At 40.3% G+C, this 22,105-nt stretch overlaps 1 protein-coding gene across 6 annotated transcripts in view; it reads left to right on the top strand.

Moving 5' to 3' along the window:
- Window positions 1–22,105, top strand: part of MARCHF1 (membrane associated ring-CH-type finger 1) — a 470,123-nt gene that overhangs the window by 192,496 nt on the left and 255,522 nt on the right. Inside the window, exons 1-2 of one of the 6 annotated variants that reach the window (XM_074951093.1) lie at window positions 13,539–13,816; window positions 14,141–14,350. The gene's annotated coding sequence lies outside the window, so the exon portion shown is untranslated. Of the gene's footprint in view, window positions 1–13,538; window positions 14,351–22,105 lie in introns of those variants that run through there. The other 5 variants (XM_074951094.1, XM_074951095.1, XM_074951096.1 and 2 more) reach the window with 5 other exon arrangements.

Below are 22,105 nucleotides of genomic sequence, written 5' to 3'. Positions count from 1 at the left end.
ACTTCATAGTGTGATACCCAAGCTGACTGAAGGACATGATGTGCCATGGAAGTTTTATTGTTTCATTGCTGAAAATTACACGAGGGAACTTTTTGTCCTGCATCAATCCACTCTTTTTCTTGCTGTGACACTTCCTGTTGAGATACAGCTTTGCACTGTATGGTACTTAATGTAATGTCATGGGCCATCATATCATGCAACACGTCTTTGGGTTTTACTTGCACACCTTGTGTTTCCATATTTTCAGACTTGCTTTTTTGACTTACCACTTCCATGTCACAGTGGAGATGGAGAGATGTTGCAGGTATGCAATATGTAGGCACAGACCTCACAAGTGGCAAGTGCATTATTCTTCTCTGTAACTGCATTGATTTCCTTTTTAGTCTCTGTTGAGGAAGAAGAATTGTAAATAAACTAGTAATGCTGATGCTGAGTTGGTGTGTAGTAATGTACAATACATTATGCACAACAGAGGGGAAAAAACTTTCCAAAGACATTCATCTCAGTTGATTCCCGCATTTGTGTCCACACTTTCAGCAAAAGACCAGGCAGCAAATCCACATACCTTCCAAGAGCTGAGTCTCTGTGCCACAGGTGGCACTTCAGTTGACTTACTCGGCACTTCACCACCTTTTGGAGTTTAAGGCAGCAGGTTTAAAAGGAAGTATTTCTTCACACAATGCACAATCATTGCCAGGGACGGTGTGAAGGCCAGAAGTATAACTGGGTCAAAAAAAGAATTAGATCAGTTCATATAGGATAGGCCCATCAATGACTCTTAGCCAAGATGGTCAGGGATGCAACCGCATGCTCTAGAGTCCCTAAGCCTCTGATTGCCAGAAGCTGGGACTGGACAAGAGGGGATGGATCACTCAATAATTGTCCCGTTCTGTTCATTCCCTCTGAAGTGGCCAGTGCCAGATGCTGTCGGAAGACTGGGCTAGATGGACTATTGGTCTGATACACTATGGCCATTTTTATGTTCTTAAGGAGGGGGAAAGCTGCAAAAAAAAGCAGGAGCTGGTGATGTCATTGAATTCCATCCTGCCCATAATGTGAACAATAATATATAGTAACACAACATTTTTACATGCACTGCACTCAGACCCAGTGAGATCAGCCTGCCTGGAGCCTATGATATAGCATGTACATGTCATCCTAAAGCCCTTTGATGTTGTAAAGCTGATGAACAATAATGTTGTGAAGTGATATTGGTCATTTCTCTGCTGGAGAAAGATCTTTCCTCCATTAATGTCTAGTACAAGAAGGCTGATGATGAGGGGGCACTGTCATCTGCACACAGCAAGCACTGGACATTTCAGAGTAACCTGTGCATCAGTGACATCAGGCAGGAACATCACTATCCTGTCCTTGTTCCCGGATTTACAATTTTAAAACCTCCAACACTGTTCTCATGCTTGGTGGAAGTGAATAACCTTATTCAACACAATTAAAGTGTGGTATGGTCCAAGCATATCATGAATGTTCCCAACATCAGGTCAACCGATCTCTGATGGCATTTGGTGGCAGCAGTGACAGTGTGTAAGAGAATTATGTGGATAGTAGCCGTGAAGATGTTCAAAAAACCCAAACTGAACACAAAAAGAAAAGGAGTACTTTTGGCACCTTAGAGACTAACAAATTTATTATAAACACAATGTATCCTGGACACACAATTCTCCCCCTAAGGAGAATATGAGAGAGAGAATAAACCACCTATGACAGATGATAGTCATGATGCTTAATGCCTTACTGGATGGCACTAAAATACCATGTTGATGAGAGTGGTACAAGAACCTGTACAGCATAGTCTCTTCGGGCCAGTTTAGAAGAGTGGGACTTGTGTATATTGTCAGGGGCTTGAGAATTCCACAAAGGAGAGGGCCGCAAAGACTGTTGACCAGACCCTTCAGACCCTTCCGTTGTCTGCCAATAAATAACTGCTAATGGTATGTTCAGCTTGAGGGATTTGAAGCCTCAGCTACTTTAAGTAGCTATGTTTTATGAAGTTGACCATAATCTAGTACAAGTGTTCAGTTCAACAGCTCCTGCAGTGACCAACACGCAGACTTGCTTCTCCACCCAAGCTGTGCAAATGTGAGAGAAGCTACAGTTCACAGCAGATAACTTGTGCTCTGGAGTATAAACCCACTAAGATGCCAAGCCCCCTGTATGTTTCTCACTTGTTCTCCCTCTTTCTCCTTTTTGTTTTATGTAGCTGAATAAGAGTTATCTTTTGATACAAAAATCATCTGTTGGTGGGAATAATTCTATTTTTGCTTTGATTCTCATTACTTTAACTTCTATATCTGACATAATAAGTTGTGGTCTCCATCAGGCAAGTTTTATTATTTAGAACCAAGCAATATTAACTGTGGATAGCATCCTTTTTTTGAGAACCTGTCTGGGAATTCTTTCTAAATCTGCTGCCACTTCTATTGACCGAGCTTATTTTCTTATACAGTACTATTATTGGTTTATATGTGATCCTGGGAGCAGTGTCCTAGCCTTACTTACAAGTGGTTTAGTGCACACATTATTTTTTATTAAAATGGATATGTAGCAAGCTGGGAAACCTGTAACTCTTCTGCTGTAGCTGGCATTATTTCTAGTTATACTATGATTTACTCCTATGTAATTTTGTAACTGCTGTTTGTGCAGATCAGTATTGCCTTGATACACTCACGAATAACAGGGGAGAGGTACAGTGATTGCCTTTACACAAATTGCTATTTTACATACCGTCACCATGCCTCAGGGGTCACAGCTGAGAATACCAGGACAAACTGGTGGCAGACCCACCCCAAACTGGTGGTTATTCTTCCATAAGAAATACCAAGCCAGTAACAAAAGTAAACACACTGGTTAATAAGTCAGAAATGAAGTCTCCTTAGGTATCCCAGCCCTTGTTTCACCACGCAGACACTAGACTTTATGATGAATGGTTATTTAAAACAAATTTCATCAAACAAAGGGCTCTTTTAATCTCAAGAGATCATCCACATAGCCAGGTTAATATAGAACTCAGACCTTACCCAATAATCCTGCTGTTGCCAATCTTTTGGTATCTAATATCTAGAAGTTTATTTATAAGACAAAAGAAGGAGGAGAAAGTTAAAATGAACAAGGAAAACAAATAACTCAGTGCAAAGTTCTTGTATCAGGTTTGAGGCAGTGATGGAATAAATTGCTGGCTTGTAAAGGCTCTGGTAACTTCCAAAAGGTTGGAAAGTCCTCAGTCCTTTGGTTGGAATGCTCCTTTTAGTGTAAATCCATAGTCCAGCAATTAGAGCAGGAAAAAGGTAAAATGGAGATACTTCCAGGATTTTTTATGCCTTTTTCCATGTGCAGGGGATGCTCTCAGTCTTAGTTTGTGGAAAATTACAGGCACAAGATGGAGTCCAGGGTCACATGAGCAGGTCACATGTCTTTGCGTGCTTTGATGAGTCATAGGAGCAGCCATTACCCATATTCTGGCTAAAACATTCCCCAGAGAGGGTTACCGGGTGGGCGGGGGGAGACCAGCTTCTTCTATATCCATTGTGAGAGCTAAGTGTCCTTTAATGGGCCATTAACTTGAATAGTCTGTTCACAATGTGCTGGCTAGACTGGATGCAACTACCTTGAGGGTGTTACCCCAGGAGCAAATGTAACCCACACACCTTCTGGGTGTGGTGGTGTGTCCCATCTAGTAGCACCAAGACCACTTAGAGAGAAAGAAAATGAGTCTGCTCTACAGCCTAAGCTAACAGCCAGTTGGCATTTAGCTTATGTGGTAGAGGCTCATGCATTAAGCTCCAGAGGTCCCTGGTTCAATCCTTCCCACCGACGACTGGGGTCTGTCAGCGTTACAAGGCAGGGCTCTTCTGGGATTTCAGCTGGGAATATTCTGAAGCTCAGGACCCGCTTTCTCAGCTAGGGAAGTATGTAACCCACACACACATCCTGGGTGCAGTGTTTTGTTGTGTCCTATCTAGTGGCACCAAGACCACTTAGAGAGAGAGAGATAAAATGAGTCTGCTTTACAGCCTTAGCTAACAGCCAGTTGGCTTTTAGCTCATGTACTAAGCTCCAGTGGTCCCTGGTTCTATGCTGCCCACCGATGACCGGGGTCTGTCGGCGTTACACAGACACATTTGAAATAAAGGTATATAGTCTTTGTTCATAACTTCAGATAAAAAATTATACTTGCATATAAACAGGATAATCATACTTAGCAAATCATAACTTTTCCAATGACACCTTATATGACCTAATTTATACAAGATTTGTTGCTATTGTATAACAGTGGTGCCAACAATGATATACATGGTAATATTTTAATTATACAACATCACACATACTTATTACCTTAAATATAGTAGTTCTTTAAAAAATTTCAATTGCCTTTGATAACCAAATATTACCTGGGGATTTGTATCATCACCTGGATATTCCTTATACTATTGGGGAAGCAAGCTTTGAGGTCTGTAGAAATAGACTGCTGCTGTTTGATAGATGTGACAGTTTGTGCAAGACACCCAGAACTGTGAGCCACTGTGTTGCCACTTCGCCTCAACAGGAGTGAACTTTGCTACTTCTTGTCCGGTTTGCCAGGACACTGCCAGTCCAAAACCTTGCTTTGCAGGGAACAATTAGATATCTTTGTGGAGCAGAGGTCATCAGTGGCTATTAGGCAAGATGGTCAGGGAACCCCAAATCCCAAGTTTCCCAGACAGGTTTTCCTGCAGTGTGTAGTCCCTCTCACTGCACATTCACAGAAGTTAAGTTTGCTACTTCCAAAGAGACCATGTATACACCAACCTGTTAGGTTACCTGAGAACTCACTCTCCACTGTTAATACATAGTACTGAGATGGTTGTGTAATAAAAAAGAATGAGTTGATTAATAAAGAACAGATATGTAAGTGATAGGAAGCAAGAATCAATTAGACAGATAAGTTTACAAACAAAACAAATCAAAACATGCTTTCTAGTGACTAAAACTTAATTTCAACTAGTTTTGTCTTAACAGATTTCTCATTTACATCATGTTTCCAGAAACTCTTGCCTTCGGGTCAAGAGATCCAGCTTTCATAGGCTCAAAGGATGTTGTCCATTTATGTCCCCCTAAGTGATGGGTAACTAAAACGCTATTTTGCTAACCCCATTTTACTCAAAGTCCATTGTCTCTGCCTCAAGAGCCAGGAAGGCTTCCTGTGGAGCAGATTCTGTCCCCCAGTGTGATTGTTAAATGGTCTCTCCCACTTGTTTAGCTTGATGGCTTTGTTTACCTTATATGTAAATGTCTTTTCACTGTCCTCTGCTTGTTACCGAGCCAGTGAGACAGGTAAATACAAGTTCCTTTGTCTAGGACAGACCTCTCAAACACATTTTATGAACATATTAACAGCACACATCTATAACTCACTATGCACAACTACTACATACCTCACACCATGATTTTTAAGACGAGTGTGTCATCAGTTTAGATATGATCACTTACGTGATGCCTTTGGATATATATCTTATGACAACAGTGTGCTGGGGAAGTGAATGTGTCAGGCCTGATGTGAGTTACAGTAGGCAGGGGGCCCTCTGCCATTTGTCATTGAGGGTCTCCCAGGGTCACAGCAGAATTTACTAATTTCCTGTACTATAATTTGCTTGTATGGAATCCTGTCAGTTTATATGTGAAGTATTCAAATTTGCATCAGGGGAAAAATGGCAAAATAAAACTCTTATTTTTGGAACTTCTACTGTTGAAAAGAAGAAGTTTTAATAATAAGATCACTAGTAAATTAAATAACTCAAGTTTTCACAGTTCTTATAATTAAGCAAGCAAACAAAAACCCTTTAGAGATGGACTCTCCAAAATTCTTGGGGAAAAAATTCCATGCATTTGCCTTCCCTTCTTCCCCACCAGAGAGAGGTGAAAGTTATATTGTATTATATTTTATATTAAAGGAAAAATTAGTCAGTTCCTTCACCTTCTAAAAATATGGCTTTAAAATTTAATAAGTGTTCCCTCACCCTTCAAAGAGAATGTTCTGATTTGGAAAATAAAACATTCCACCGACAAAATTCTGAGGATACTGCTTTTCTCCTGCTGTCCAGTCACAGTAATGACCTATTTTCTCTGCCCAGGGCTGCACTCTGCCTCTGTTGATAGGATAGGTTAGCCCTCTGGTGAAACTAAATCCTCTCCTTCAGATTAAATGAATGCCCAAATGTGGGGGTGGGGGAAGGAAATCTTTCTCATGGCAGGGATTCTGTAAGAACCTTTACCCTGCTTGAGCCACAATCCTTTCCCTGGAGTTGGTATGTCCTAGTCCTTGCAGGGAAGCAGTCATTTCTTCCAGCCTCTGCATTCCATTTCACAATTTCCCTGGGCTGTTTCCAACCCTGGCTTACCGGCCTTTCTTTTAGGTCACTCTCCCTCACATCTACTATACATCAGACACGCTCCTAGCTCCTCTCCCCAGATCCCTTACAGACTGGAACCATGCTGATCTGTAGCCCAGATCACTAAGCAAACTGCTGCTCTTTCCAGGTTCCTTTACTGAGGAATAGGGTCTACCTTTGATTTTCTGTTTTCCTCATCCCAGCAGGCCTTGTTGTAGCCCATAATCTTCTGATTTGGGATACAACCAGACAGAGGTGAGCTCTTCTTGAAGGCCCAGCTCATTCTTAGCTAAAACATTATTTTTCTTGTTGATATTATTCAATAATGTTATGAAGATAAAAGTTACAGTCACGAGAGATCTTGAGTTATGCTGTTTTTTCATACATTTCTTGTTAAATACATGTTAATTTGTTTGCTTTAAATGATTTTTTTTTAGGTCAGTGTTCAAGGCTCGGTGGAAGAAGTGTCTCTTGAGAAAACTTGAGGGTAAAGAGTAGAAGTCAAGAAGGATAGGGGGAGCTCAGCGTAATAAAAGATCTGGAGTCACTTATGAGATGACAAGATCAGGGGAGCACCAGTTCACAGTAAGCTGGCAGAATGAAGAGTACGAGCAGCAAAGAAGAAATTATTGAGATTTAGGGAAGGGCAGATTGCTGTGCATAGCCTGGAAGATGAGGATAAAGAGTTTGAATCTGATGCTTATAGAAAATGGAAACCAGTTCAGAAATTCAAGTATGGAGAGAAGGGGGAATTAAGGGGTCCTAGACAGTCAGAGCAGTGAGAAAAGAAGATTACTTTAGCTGCAGCACACTGAATAGATTTGAAGGAAACAATGTCTGAATCCAGTAGGCCAGCGAAGGAGATACTGCAGTAGCTGAAGGAAGCGGTGACTAGGGCATGGATCCAGGGTTTTAGTGGCAGAGATGAAGAGGAAGGAATGGATTTGGAGATGTTATAAAAGAAATACTGCTGTGATTTAATCAATACCTTAGTTGCAGGGAGTAGGGAAAAAGGAAGAAGGAGCAATGTTTTTAATAAAATTTCAAAGTCTCTCTCTACTTAACTAACTAACCTCCTTCCCCCTCTCTATGCACAAAAAGCCCAAACTAGTCGGTATAGCACTTTCATGTGAAATTTTGGACTTCACTACTTTTTTCCATGTGAAAAAAGGCTATGTTGCCAAATTCTCATAGAAAAACAGCATTTAAGGGAGATAAAATAGTAGAGAGTAAAATGAGAGAGTTTTGCTACTTGTGCATAGCTCTTCTATTTTGCAAGTAGACCCTGGATATTTATGGAGCAACCACAGATTCCCTGGAACAAAATGCATAAAATTTTGGCAGCAGGTTTTCCCGTCAAACCCTGGAAACATCATCTGGGCTGCATTTATCTAATTCTTGTAGAGATGTGTTACTAAGTTTATTGCAGAAGTTTTAGGTAGTTAATAAAGAGAAGTGCTGACACAGAGTCTAAACCGACTTCTTCAGCATCTGTGAAGTTTGCCTTTTTTAAAAAAAAAATCCAGAATTTTTTCAGCCCTGCTGTGCAGTTTTTGGGGAGATGAAACTCATTCCTCCCAACTTAGGAATTCAGGCCATAAGGCTACATACACTACAACCTTTTCATGTCACACTCTTGCCTCCTCAGCAGTGTTCTCTTCCTGCAAAAATTTTCAGATACAGTGCAGAGTCCATGTCCTTGGGACACAGTAATTGTCTAGGTCCCCATATGTGGCAGCTTTACCTGTATGCTACTTTCAGCACAAATACTATATGGTTTCTGTGTTAGGTAAGCCATTCTGATGGGGTTCAACAAGGACAAGTGCAGAGTCCTGCACTTAGGACGGAAGAATCCCATGCACCGCTACAGACTAGGGACCGAATGGCTCGGCAGCAGTTCTGCAGAAAAGGACCTAGGGGTTACAATGGACGAGACGCTGGATATGAGTCAACAGTGTGCCCTTGTTGCCAAGAAGGCCAATGGCATTTTGGGATGTATAAGTAGGGGCATTGCCAGCAGATCGAGGGACGTGATCGTTCCCCTCTATCTGACATTTGTGAGGCCTCATCTGGAGTACTGTGTCCAGTTTTGGGCCCCACGCTACAAGAAGGATGTGAAAAAATTGGAAAGCGTCCAGTGGAGGGCAACAAAAATGATTAGGGGACTGGAACACATGAGTTATGAGGAGAGGCTGAGGGACTGGGATTGTTTAGTCTGCGGAAGAGAAGAATGAGGGGGGATTTGATAGCTGCTTTCAACTACCTGAAAGGGGGTTCCAAAGAGGATGGATCTAGACTGTTCTCAGTGGTAGCAGATGACAGAAGGAGGAGTAATGGTCTCAAGTTGCAGTGCAGGAGGTTTAGGTTGGATATTAGGAAAAACTTTTTCACTAGGAGGGCAGTGAAGCACTGGAATGTGTTACCTAGAGAGGTGGTGGAATCTGCTTCCTTAGAAGTTTTTAAGGTCAGGCTTGACAAAGCCCTGGCTGGAATGATTTAGTTGGGGATTGGTCCTGCTTTGAGCAGGGGGTTGGACTAGATGGCCTCCTGAGGTCCCTTCCAACCCTGATATTCTATGATTCTGCAGTCCCCTCTGCCCAAAGATAATTTCACTGAGTATAATTTAATTTAACTACTGTTAAAAGAAAGGGCCAGATCCTTATGTGATGTAAATCAGTGTAGCAACAGTGACTTCAACAGAGCTGTGCAGATTTTCACCACCTGAGCATCTAGCCCCAAATCTGTAAATCTACTACATCATCCCTAGCTTTTACTGCCCAAAAATGAAAGGAAGCCAAGAAAAATCAAATTGTTTTACTTACCACTACTATAATTTGCTTTGTTCTGAAATCTTTCTATCACATGCAAACGCATGTAATTTTTATAAATAATAGCAATAAGATAGAACATGCAAATAACCTTCCAGGAAAGCAATAGTTGTAAGGTTTCCTTGCAAATTGTGTTTTTAACTAATTTTAAAAGGGTATTAGTTTCAATTTTCTAACTTCTCATTGATATTATTTAGTATCATGATGTCACCCTGCAAGATAATAGGCCTAATTCTCCTCTTATTTCACCAAAGTTATTCTTGATGTAAAGGGGTATGAGAGGAAAATCATGTTTTTACAGTATAACGTAGAAACAGCGAGAGAACATAATTAGAATTCCAGCTCCCTCTTTTGTGCTCTCCAACCAGGTGTAAATTAGCATTGAAAAACATTCAGGCCACGCAAGTGTTCCTGTAAATCTGATTACTTGTACTAAGAGTGTGGTTGATCCAAGCCTGGGAGTGTAAGTAGTGGCCAAAGGAGCATTCATCACATCCAACCTCAATCATATGAATCACACTCCTTCTCCATAAGCCCTGACTTGGCATTCACCATCCAAGGCTCAGTATGTGGAAGAACGAAGCAGACCCTCTGAACAGTGAACAGTTCTGGTTTCTGTGGAGCCAGGATTGAGGCCTGACTTCTTGTGATTTATGGTTTCCTTTGTGTTCAAGGTTTTGGTCCCATGATGACTGGTCAGTTTAACAAGCACATACCCCAGCATACTGTTGAGAGCACTGGACAACTGGAAGTTCTAAAGCAGATACTTTGGTCCATCTGAACTGGGCAAAGAACAAGTTGAGGGAGGGATTGCAAAAAGTGGCTTAAACTTCCCCTTTCTATTTATCTTCTCCTGGAACTATTGAGTGCAAGGCTGGTCAAAGCAGCTACTAAAGATTTCAAGAAGCTGCAACCACAGCAGGAGGCTGAGGCAGTGTAAGAGCATCCTAGTCAGGCCCCTCTCCTATAACCACACCTTGTTTGGAAGCTACATTCCTCTTGCACTAGCATGGCCCTTTGAGCCTGGTTATGGTGACTACACAGCCAGAATCTGCTGGACATATGGCACAAAGCGGTGTTTTGATTTTTTTTTTTTTTTTTTTTTTTTTGTAAAAGCAGTGTTGTTAATTCCAATCTTCTAGCCTAGTTCAATGTGGGAAACTCAAGAACAGGTGCTGATGATCCTACTAACAACATCTTTTTCTATAAGTAGTCTCCATAAGGTTGCCAACTTTGTAATATTTAAGAACCGGACACTCCAGCAGGAGTGCTGGAAGCTCCCCTTCCCCTGAGGACCCGCCCCTACGCCGCCCCTTTCCCCAGGCCTCACCCCTGCTCCACCTCTTCCCCGAAGGCCCCGCTCCTGCCTTGCCGCTTCCCACCGTGAGGCCCCACCTCCTGTTTGCTCCTCTTTTACCCCTTCCCTCTGTCGCTCACTGCTTTTCCCCCTTTCCCTGCGTGGGTCAGGAGGGACTTGCCTGCAGAGCTGGGGCTGGAAGTTGCAGCTGCCTGATGCAAGTGGGAGGTGGCCCTGCCTGAGTAGGGGCTGGCCCGGTTGATGACCGTGTGCCTCCCCCACCCACAGTAACCAGACTTGGGGTGTCAGGTCAGTAGATCTGACGAGACACCCTCAAATCCCCTTTCAACCGGACTTTCCGGTAGAAAACCGGACATCTGGCCACCTTAAGTCTCAATGATTTCAGTGGGCCTGTTCATGGCATAAGGGTCTATTCAGGTTGGGGAAGGGTTTCCAAATCTCGCACACAGTTTACATGCCATCTACCTAATATTTCCCTTGTAGTTGCATTTCCTATCCTGCACTTCTCTTGTGCAGTGTTTAACCCCAGATGAAATTACATTTCAGTGAGATGTGAAGTGATTCTTGGGTGTATCTGTAAGTCTGTAAATCACTTCAGAAAGCCAAGAGTCACTCTGGCTAAAATACACTATAAATTCAAATCAATATTATCATTCCAAGAAGTTTTTACATAGGATATTGCTGTTCAGAGATCATGGGGTGTTCTTAGAAATAAATATTTAATATATTTTAAAATATTACATTTTCAAATTTGTGAACAAATACTTTACATAGTGCGAACATCAGCTCTAGACCCCACAACAGTACACATGGCAAAGAAGTCACAATAGGCTTCCTCTTATTAATGGGACAGCCACTGAAAGGGTAACATATTCCATCCTAAAATCTGTCATTGGCATTTCAGGAAAAAGAGGAGGATGGGGTGTATTTTAGTTGCAGTACAGCAACTAACCTGTGCCTATAAAAGGCATCTGCCTCAATTTTAGATCTGACTTTCTGTTTTAGAATAAACTGGGGGTTCATAAACTAAATAGGTTGCGGGGAGGGGAAAAAGTCAAGCTTACCAAGAACTGCTTGTCATACCCTATAAGCTCTTTTTCTGGCTAACTAAGAGAGATCTGCATGGGCTTTAATGGATTACTGGTTAACCTAGACATGTCTGATTTGAATCTCGATACAGATTCTTTAAAATGAAGAATTAGAGTGGTACTGCATCCAAAGCGAAGTTAGCATTTCTTTTTTTTACTTAAAGAAGCATATCTGGACTCTGCTCTTTACTAGAAAATTCACTTTCAAGTCCCTCACACAAATAATACAGTTCTGCTGTTGCTTTAAGAAGGAGGTGGATGACTTTCATGATAAAGCAGACCTAGATTCACGGCTTCTCTTAATCCTATAGATTTTAAGAGCAGGAAGATAGTTTGTCTAGAGGCTTAAAACTTTTGACAGGCTAATAAGGATTTGTTAACCTTAGACAACAGTATTACTTAATATGAATACACTAAGCTCAACAATATGGTATACACAGTATTACTTAAAGAAAAGGAGTACTTGTGGCACCTTAGAGACTAACCAATTTATTTGAGCATAAGCTTTCGTGAGCTACAGCTCACTTCATCCGATGCATTCAGTTTTTTTCCACTGAATGCATCCGATGAAGTGAGCTGTAGCTCACGAAAGCTTATGCTCAAATAAATTGGTTAGTCTCTAAGGTGCCACAAGTACTCCTTTTCTTTTTGCAAATACAGACTAACATGGCTGCTACTCTGAAAACAGTATTACTTGTCTCGAAATGCCATTAAAGTACTTGATCCATGTATAGAACTGTTTTCGTAAACTGTTTCTAGTTGTGCTTTGCTTAAAAGCCAATATTTTTCTAGTTTATATTCCAAGTTCAGGAAAGATCCCCCTCTGATGCTGTATGTGTTTCGAGGTCTGAGTTTTTCAAACTAATTTTAAAATGTAAAATATGTGGATTGAATGTAAATAGGTGGAAATCCAATAAAGGAATCAAAAGTTTAAAGGAAATTTGGGAGTGCAAATAGATTTCATTTGTATTTAGTGTAAATATGTCTCCACTGCATATTGGTATATTTTGTGCAGCTCCCACAGAAAGGGTGTAACACATATGTATGCCTTCCAAAAGGACTGCTAAGAGACTCATTCACCTTCACGTTATTCCAGTTTTATGCAAGTGTAACTCCACTGGAATCATTGGTGCACAACTGGAGTAATGCAATGGTAAACCAGGCCTTAACTTTTATTTTTGGGTTCTTTCAAGTAGGCTATTTTAATCCAGTAAAGTGAGAGATAGTAGTTGACACAGTAAAGAAAAAGGTGTTAAGAGAATCTCTTCAGAAAATAATAAATAATGTGATCCAATATATGTACATAAGCTGCCTTATTGATATAAGTAAAAACTCAACTACCTGTTTGAGGATATCTTGAAACACGTGTGGTACAGCCTGTTCACATATTACTTAATGTGTAAGTTGCCCATAAAAGATCGTGGTGCTTGCTCTGTCTAGATTTTTCTTTATTGCATCCATAACTATGTTATCAAAACACTGCTTAGAATATGATTTGCTCTGTTCTGGGCTAGTTGTTTCTTATACCTTCAGAAGTTTAAAAAATGTTTTTAGAAATAGATATATCAAACAAAGCACTCTTAGGAGGGAGAAATTTCTAAAACAGCTTTAATTTCCATACCCTTTTGTGCAATATGACACTTGGGGACTGCTTCTATTGTTTTGTAGTTTAAAGTGGGGAGAAGAAACCGTTCCCTTGGTTTTGTTTCTGGAACCTGAGAGGAGCAGCAGCTATTGGGTGTAATACATTCATGCAAATGATCTTTCAGAATGCATGTGTAAGTGTAAAACTGCCATGTGTGCTCTGCTCTGTGCCTGTGACTTATCCTGCTGAGCTTGCTTCTGGTGCTGTCTCAGAGAAAGAAAGGTATGGGAAAGGGTTAACTTCTTACTACCAACCACTGAAAGGCACATTTGCAAATGCTCCCGGTCTGGTCTTCCTTTGGCACCTCATTCGCTCACTGCTGCGCTTCACTTCGAGGCAGATCCTTTGACCTAAACAGATTATTGTGGATGCACGAAGGACACAGCAAGCTGTCCGTGCTTTTCAAGGAGGAGATTTGGCTCCAAAATAGGACACTAAGCCTTTCAGACTTATGCCTATTTACCTAGTCAGCTCGATGCAGTGTCTCTGGGTGCTTAGTGGACTCCTGTGGAATCAGCCAGGAAACAAAAGCAGAAGTGGCAGCCGCTGCAAATGTGGGAGTCTGTGCCATTAAAGGGAAGCAGTTGCTAATAAGGGCCTGTGAGACCTAGGTTTCCTTGGTTTCCATGACAGTTATTAGGAAGCATAGAAATTGAATGGTCTCCTACAATGCTCTAGGGGGGAGAAAGGGGTGCTCCAGTGGCAAGGCAGAGTAGTTATTACTCGCAGTAACTCGTCTGTCTGAGAATGCAAAACTCTCTGGATTATTATGTTGTGCAGTTTTTTTTTCTTTCCCAAATGTGGTTTGCTTTACTTTTTTGATGGAAGACTGGCTTGTGCTACAGTGTCTCAAATACTGTTTTCCCCTTTTTATTTAGAGACTGAGCTTGGCAAAACCAGGATATGAACAATTATACAGGTGGGCTACTCAGGGGGAGTGAAGATATAAGGCATCCAATCAGGTATTGGCAACCTGCAGCACTGTCAAAATGCCCCTCCAACAGATTTCTGTAGTCCCAGCGCGGGAGACCGCCAGCAATGGGAGAAGTTCAATGGGCAGAAACAAAGAGAAGAGCAAGGAAGTCGAGGTAAGAGGAAGGTTTTGATTTGATACAATAGGAAAAGCCAATCCACTGTAGCTCGCATTTCTGTCTGCTCAACAGGATGTACTGTGCTGTAGCTTTGGACCAGCACTACACATGATCACAGCATGCTTTAGTAGACCGAAATTGAATTCCTATAAAACTAATAACAATATACTAAAATGCATCTCTGAATTGGGGGGGGAGGGCGGATTATAAATATTTAGGGATTATTGCTGAAAGAGGAGGTTGCAAATTGCAGTGCCAGTAGCATGGTTTTTATTACGTTTCATTTAAATATTTAAATGTTTAACTCTTTTGTGAGGTATGTAGCCCACTAGCATTGAAAGACAATGGATATTATTCCGTATACATGTGCAGATTTTCAGATGTCAAGGCAGTTTGAACATTTTAGTTTCTTGTTCCTAGTTCTTGGGGGGGGGGGGGGGGAGGAATAGCCTAGAAAGAGTCCTCTTTAAGGGAAAACATATTTATTATGTTAACGTTAACGTCTGTTTCACTAATATGCATGTACTCCTTGTGTTAAATATAGGCACAAATTCTATAGCCTACAAATTAGTCTACATTTTCATTTAAAATGCATCCGTTTGTTTTGTTTTTCATCCATTGTCCCCTGCCTTTCATGAAAAAGATGATTAAAAAGCAACAAATATTATTCCACCAGTATTAATAATCAGGTTTCGCCTATTTAAGAGAATATTCTTGGATCATAATATAATGAAAAAGTAAAAATGTAAATGTAAATAAAATGTAAAAATCTCCACAATTGTTTCTAAGTTTTGAAAAGTGTTTTGTGCGTGGGCGGCAGAGATTCTAGCTTAAAATACCTATCAGGAGTAGGTGACACCTTACAAAACAGCGAGGCTGAGACGATATGAAAAATAAATACTGTAGCAGCTAAAGCTGCCCTGCCCCCTTAAACAATTTTTGCTTGGTATATATTCCCAATTAATCTTTAACAAACATTTTTTCTGTTCTGGATGTTAATCTTTCTATCTGGAAAACAAGTGTGGGTGTGGAGAAAACAAATGAGAATATTTTAATGATGAACTGGGAGAAAGGTAATAAAGTTCACTGAATTTCCAAAGAGAAGTGGTATTTACAACCTCCCTTTTTTAATCATTTATATGACTTTGTTCTCAATAAATAATTTTAGAGACTAACAGATGACTGATGTTTCCAGTGTTGTGTGTGATGGTGGAAAATACTGGTTAATTTATTGACTGATTTTAGACTGAGAAACTCTTTTGGTCTGGTAATTGGCTTAAGACAAATGTAGCAGTCGTTGTTTTCTGATTTTAAATTTCAGTGAAGAATATCCTTGACAATGTCTTTCCCCTAGAAGTGAAAAAAGTATCTTTTTCCAAATGCACTGTGCTAATCAGTGTTTATCAAACTTCATAATGCCTAGAGTTTTGTGTGCTTGGAACACATTTTAATTTTTTCCATAATAGTGATAAAGATTGAAGTGGAAGGTGTTCAAAATAAGATTTCATATATGAAAATCTAACATGTAAAATGATATGTAGAATAAATTGGCTTTCTTTAATTTTTGATTTAAATTATGATTTTGACAGAGTAACACATTTGTTTAACGTCCACACAGAGTTAATTAGAATCAGTAGAATTGTCTTGTGCTCCACTGTGGGTGATTTTTGTCCGGTGAAGGGCTGAATCAAATCATTTTGGAAAGAATCAGATACCTCTGAGTACAAATGTTTGCAGGTTTTTCATACAGATGTGTAGTTGGGAAGAGCACACTAGTTTGCAGAATTTATTAGGTTCATGAAAGTTTAATTAGTTTTTACTTTTTTTTTTTTACAAAAAATTGTGCCTGTTGCAGAGTATTGGTTAAAATGCATATTCAAAACTGCCCTCTGCTGGACAGCATGTCTGATCTGCTCAACTATATCGTCCTCCCTCTGTCCCGTGGCCACAATTTATGCAGGATAAAAGACCTAACACTACTAACTGCTAGTGGAGATTCTCCTTTAGATCATGTGGTAGGGATGTCTTTCCAGAGCTGAAGGCTGTTGAACAGGGCAATTGAAACTGTTCAGATAAAACCCTAAGCATATCTGAAATGTATGCTTGGTTTTGATTCTTCTGTGTTTGTGGGTATCTGATGAGGTTCACCAGCATTGTGCTAAAGTGGGCTAATATTTGGGTTCACAGAAAAGGTCCTTTGTCCTGCCAGCTGTTCTCTCTCTCTATCCTCTGTTCTCTCCCACTCTCACCTAGAAACCTTCCTCAATCCCATCCCAATCCACATCTTATTTTTGTCTCCAGTAGCAGCCTTCCCCTCCTGCTAGGCTCAAGAGGTATATTGATACCCTCTATCCTTCCTCTGGGTTTTTAGGAGCCTCTGAGTAGCTGCTTCCCCTCCTTTTCCACCAGCAGGTTGTGTTTTTTATTTGATGGGAAAGTGTCTTTGAAAGCCACTGTCCTCTAGCCATTAGAAAGATCTTCTTGGGTGGTAGAACCAGAAGGCTAGTTTAGTAGAACAGGGAAACGCGCCCTCTTATTCCCTGAGTAGAGTCCGAAAGATGCTCTATAATCCCTGGCTACTATGTGTGCATAAAAGGTGTATGTCCTCTAACAAGTGGTTGGTAGGGAATTCCCTTGGGTTCCCCAATTGCTGCATTAGAGATGATGCAGGAACCTTTCAGTTCCTGTCTATTCACGTGGCTGGCTGCAGTGAGAGAAGCCTCACAGTGTGTAGTAGTGTGAAGGGCAGCTGTATACTGGTTAAGCCAACAGAGGGACCTCAGAACTATACAAAGTTCAAGACTCACTGCTGCATGTTTCTAGTCTCTCCTGGGAGCACTTCCCCCAAATGTTTTATTTCAGTAAAGGATTTTTCACTTTTAAGACAGGTGATTGGCTGATACTGAGACATTCTCAATAATATCATTAAGTGCAGGGTTACTTAGAGCCCTCAACCACATGAATATTCTCGCAATATTGGGAGCACCAACACAGCATGCACATATGAGGACATGTTTGCAAAGTGGCCTGCCTCTTGAGAGCATGATGTGCAATTTCTTTGTGGTAAAAGTGTGGGTGCAATTCAAAGATGCTCAACTTTTTTTTAGCAACATAACACATTTTCTGGTCAGCTTGTCTCACTGTGTATTGTTGAAGTCATGGTTAGCAGTAGGGTTCTACGTAAAATGTAAATAATAAAGAGCCAGGTCCATTCTTTGTGCACACTGTGCAGTTCAGGAGAAAAGTGGAGGACAAAAGTGGCTTTGGGTCACTTTTGCACTATCATCCCAATCCTGAGGCCACGGGGCACTGATATTGTTCCGAGAAGCAATTTATCGTAGCCTGAAGGCTCCCCAAGGGCGGACAGCCAGGGATTTTCAGGGAATAGGGGGGACACAATCACACCCTCTTTTCCACAGCCAATCCCATGCACTTGTGGCATGGAGAGGTGGGTTTTACCGGAGCTACTACAATAGCTGTGTACTACATCTCCTCAAGGCAAGGAGAATCTTCCACTAGCTTTAGGGAGCTTTGCATTCAGGAATGCAGGACAGGCTCTGGCCCAAAAGGTTTAGTTGAGCAAGTTTTACATGTCCTCCTTCTCAATCTATTCCTCCACCAACACTGTGTAAAAAAGGGTACTTGCAAATAATGAGGAACGAATTGGTGGTTGTAGACAGCCATTGTAAAACTTGTAAGTGTGTTTTTTATATTCCGTGGTTACACTGATTTTTTGCAATGTACATTTTTCTGAAAAGCTGGAGTGCAAATAAATACTTTGCCTTTACGCCTGTGTGTGAGAACAAGCCAAATTCTTTCTGGATGTAATTCCATTGGCTTCAGGGAAATTGCAAGACAGATGAATTTGCTACTATATATTTTAGGCCCTGAGAGACCTATAGTTATATTAGAATTCTGATTTATATACAGAATATAAAATTTCTGTGCACCCATTTCAACCCCCCCCCCCAAACTCTAAGTAAACAAAAACCCCTAGGTATGCCTAACTTGTATGTGCAGCATCCCACATGTGAATGGGAAAACACTAAAGCCTACGTTTTCAGAGGAGTCCAGTTATGTTTTAGGCGTCAGTGTGTGTTTGTCCCAACTGAACTGTTAAAATCAATTGAAGCTGTGACTCCACAACACTCCTAAAAATCAGGGCCCCGCTATCTGATGTTGAGCACCGTAAACTTGTCAAAACTTTTGAAAATCTAGGCATCAATGAGTTGAGATGGGCAGAATAGACCTCCTAATGATAGTACTTGTGTAGCTGTGCTGGAGAGCTGTTGGGCTTCCTTTTCTGTGATGATAGGTTAAAGAAGTGCTATGGATGTGTCTCCAAAAACCCAGGGTAGATGAGCAAGAGATGCTTACATTCCCTTATGATAAATTCTTTTGACTAACCGGGGGCCGACGCTTAGGGTTACCCATAAGGAGTCTCCATCTGTGCCTGACTTTGCACAGGCATGGATTGCCCCCAGGGAGGAAAAAAGAGCTTGAAAATGTAATTTGTATGTGTTAGAGTAGTTTAGCCAAAGCAAGTAAATGAAGCTTATCTGACACAATATGTAACACCAATATAGAGCTTACAGAGAATAGCAAGCTACTGCTGCTACTGTGGGAAACAGACTCTCCCTCTTTTTGTTTACTGGGTGAATGTATGAATTGTGATTATAAAGGATAACGATAAGTAACATGATATGACCAGAAAAAATGGTAAACACAACCAAACCAAATTTTTTCCCTGGCATTGATACATTTTGTACCTATCTACTACATTTGTGACTCAGCTAATATTTTCTGGAAATAGAATATTGCAGAACATATAACATTAAAATGATTAACATAATGACTGCCCATCAGCATACATCAAAAATAACATGAGCTTATTTCTGAGTAACCGCATATGAAAAGATAACTTGATACATACAGTAAGAAAATGATAGACATCAGTCAGTCAATCTTGTGATCTACCGCAAAGTAACTTGCAAGTTAAATTATGCCATTGCTGTAAAATGTTTGCAATAAATTACTTTAAAAGTGAAGCATTGTTTTAAAATATATTGTTTAGCATGATGGATTAATAAACAAAAGATCCTGAAGAATGGTATAGTAGCTATCATTAAACAGTTAACATTTACAAGCAATTGCTATACCACATCATTAGAGCTTCCATGGTTATTTTCCATTCTTTGCAAAGAAGAAATACCATTGGTAGCTTACTGGTAAATGTTAACTTTATACTTAAGACTGCTACAAATTAATATTCCTGTAGACTATGCTACCCAGGCAGAGCTACAGGACAAAAACTAGTCCCCTGGACAAAGCTTTTCATGGAATTCCTGTAGAGCAGGGGTTCTCAAACTGGGGGTCAGGACCCGTCAGGGGGTCGCAAGGTCATTACATGAGGGGTCGTGAGCTGTCAGCCTCCACCCCAAACCCCGCTTGCCTCCAGCATTTATAATGGTGTTAAATATATCTAAAAGTGTGTTTAATTTATTAGGGGGATCGCCCTTGGAGGCTTGCTATGTGAAAGGGGTCACCAGTAAAAAAAGTTTGAGACCCACTGCTATAAAGAGGTTAGTGGTGGGGGAAGAAGAAACTTCCCTTCCTTTGCACCAATTTGACAACAGGGTATGGAACACCAGTATAGCTGCTCTGCATCTGTGATGACAACCCATGGTCTGTAGGAACATGTGCATCCATCTGTATAAGTGCCATCTCTCTTCCATGATTTATCATGGAATATACCAGCACGTTATTCTGTGGTGCAAAGGGGATGCTGAGTCCCCATTTGTGTCCCATCCATGCTTCTCTCCCTCTCTCATGCCATATAATCTCATATACATCAGAATGGTGACAGATCTGCAGCTTTTTAGCTCTGGCATGTTAGCAGGGGCAGAATTTGGCCAACAGGGAGCCTGAGACAGTATGATATTTGAATTTGAACATGTTATGTTTTTTATAAAGTCTGTATCTGTATTTTAAAAGAGAATTGCATTCTAATAAGTCTGTCACTGAAATGTTTTGCATCAATTTAGTGTAAAGAGCATATACTATTTTTCTAAACAGATCTCTTCTGTTCAAGTGAGAAATCAAGCTGACATCGAATGGTGATTGCAAATGCCAACCTAGAGTAATTGCTAACACTTATTTGAAATGCCAGGCTAAAGTAACTGCTAACATTTACCTTAAAGCTCACAAATAGCTTAGAAGTTATTGACAAGCTTTGTGAAGAGGATGCTGGTAGCTGAATGTTCTTTCTGCACATAAAGTGGATTCCCTTTACATAAGCTACAATTACTTAAATAAAAAGGAAGATTCCTTTTAAAAAATACAATGATAATATTTGGTAAGTAGCATATATTTAGCTACATTCTGAAGAAAATGATGTGTTCATGTGCATCAGTACCGTATTCTCACTGTTAATTGGGAACTACATACAGAACTATTTGGTACTCGAATCCTGTCACATTTTCAGCATTAATGAAAACAAGTACAGTAGTAAAAATCACAAATATATATGTTGTTTGTCAGTTGCAAAATTAGAATAAATTATATTTAAATGTAATTTTTAAGATGAAGAGGTACATGGTTTTACTTATGTAATTAAGTGTAACAACTATTTTAATGATTACTAAAGGGGAAAAATCAGAGCAGCTTCTGATATGCCTAAATTAGGTTATTGAAAATTGCGGATGCAATTAATCAGGTACTAATAAAAATGAGGTAATATCAGAGTACCATGGTCGTCCTCTCTGCTGGATGGAATCAGGCCTGCTAAATTGTTGATGCTTGTCACCTTTTAGCATGTGGGCAAGGATACCAAAGCCCTAAATACTACTGACAATTAATGAAATTATTCTTCAGCTTAGGTGGCAGATACTTGTGTTGCTGAAGTTCTTAAATTCTGTTCCCAGTGTTGGCATCTGTGTAATTTAACAGGCAGCCTTGTTGCCTTCCTACATTTATTGCCTGCTAACTCATACAAATTAGTTACCAGAAGTGTTGGAGTTTTTATTATCCTTGTAGACCAGCTGGTCGAGGGTTACAAAATCACAAACGCTCGAAGATGATTATTTTTATCTGAGAGGATAGAGCAAAGTACTCAGACATACTAACTAGGGTTGCAGAAAATGGTGTTGGCAACTCTAGGCAACACTATTTCTTTTTAGTCTATGGTGAGCAAATGCTCCAGCCTGGTATAGAGCATACTGTACTGCTGGAGGTGCCATCTTTTGGATAAGACATAAAACCAAATCTCTGACGTCTATTGTTGTCCTATGGCACTTCTCACAAGAGTTGGGAAGTTAGCCCAATTTTCTTGGACACATTCCAATTTCAACAATTACCTTGTTACATTGAATTCCATCTGTAGCTGCAATTATAAGCTATTCTCCATTTTCTGACCAAATTTGTATGTAGTTTTATGTAGCTAAGTTACAGTCACTTCTTGTAATTAAGGTGTAATTAAAGTAAGTATATTTTGTAAATTAGTTTGTGAAGTACTTAGGATTCTTCTAGATGTAAGGTGCTTTGTAAAGGTAAATCCTTCTTTAAACCTTCTGATTCGTGTCCTGCAGTTTTGGTATTAATATTGTATTGGTCAGTTATGGTGGGCCTGGATGTCAGCAAATTTCATGAAACTGAAAAAAGAAAACTTAGTTCTTTTGTTCTAACCATTTTTGACTCCTTGTTGCTGCTCGATACTCCTTTGAATGGCAAATAGTTCTTTGGTTAGCAGTAAGG

The sequence above is a fragment of the Natator depressus genome, chromosome 4 (assembly GCF_965152275.1).
Source record: "Natator depressus isolate rNatDep1 chromosome 4, rNatDep2.hap1, whole genome shotgun sequence".
Lineage (NCBI taxonomy): Eukaryota > Metazoa > Chordata > Testudines > Cheloniidae > Natator > Natator depressus.
Note: the sequence above shows the minus strand (reverse complement) of the source record. Positions and strands in the feature narration are given on the sequence as shown.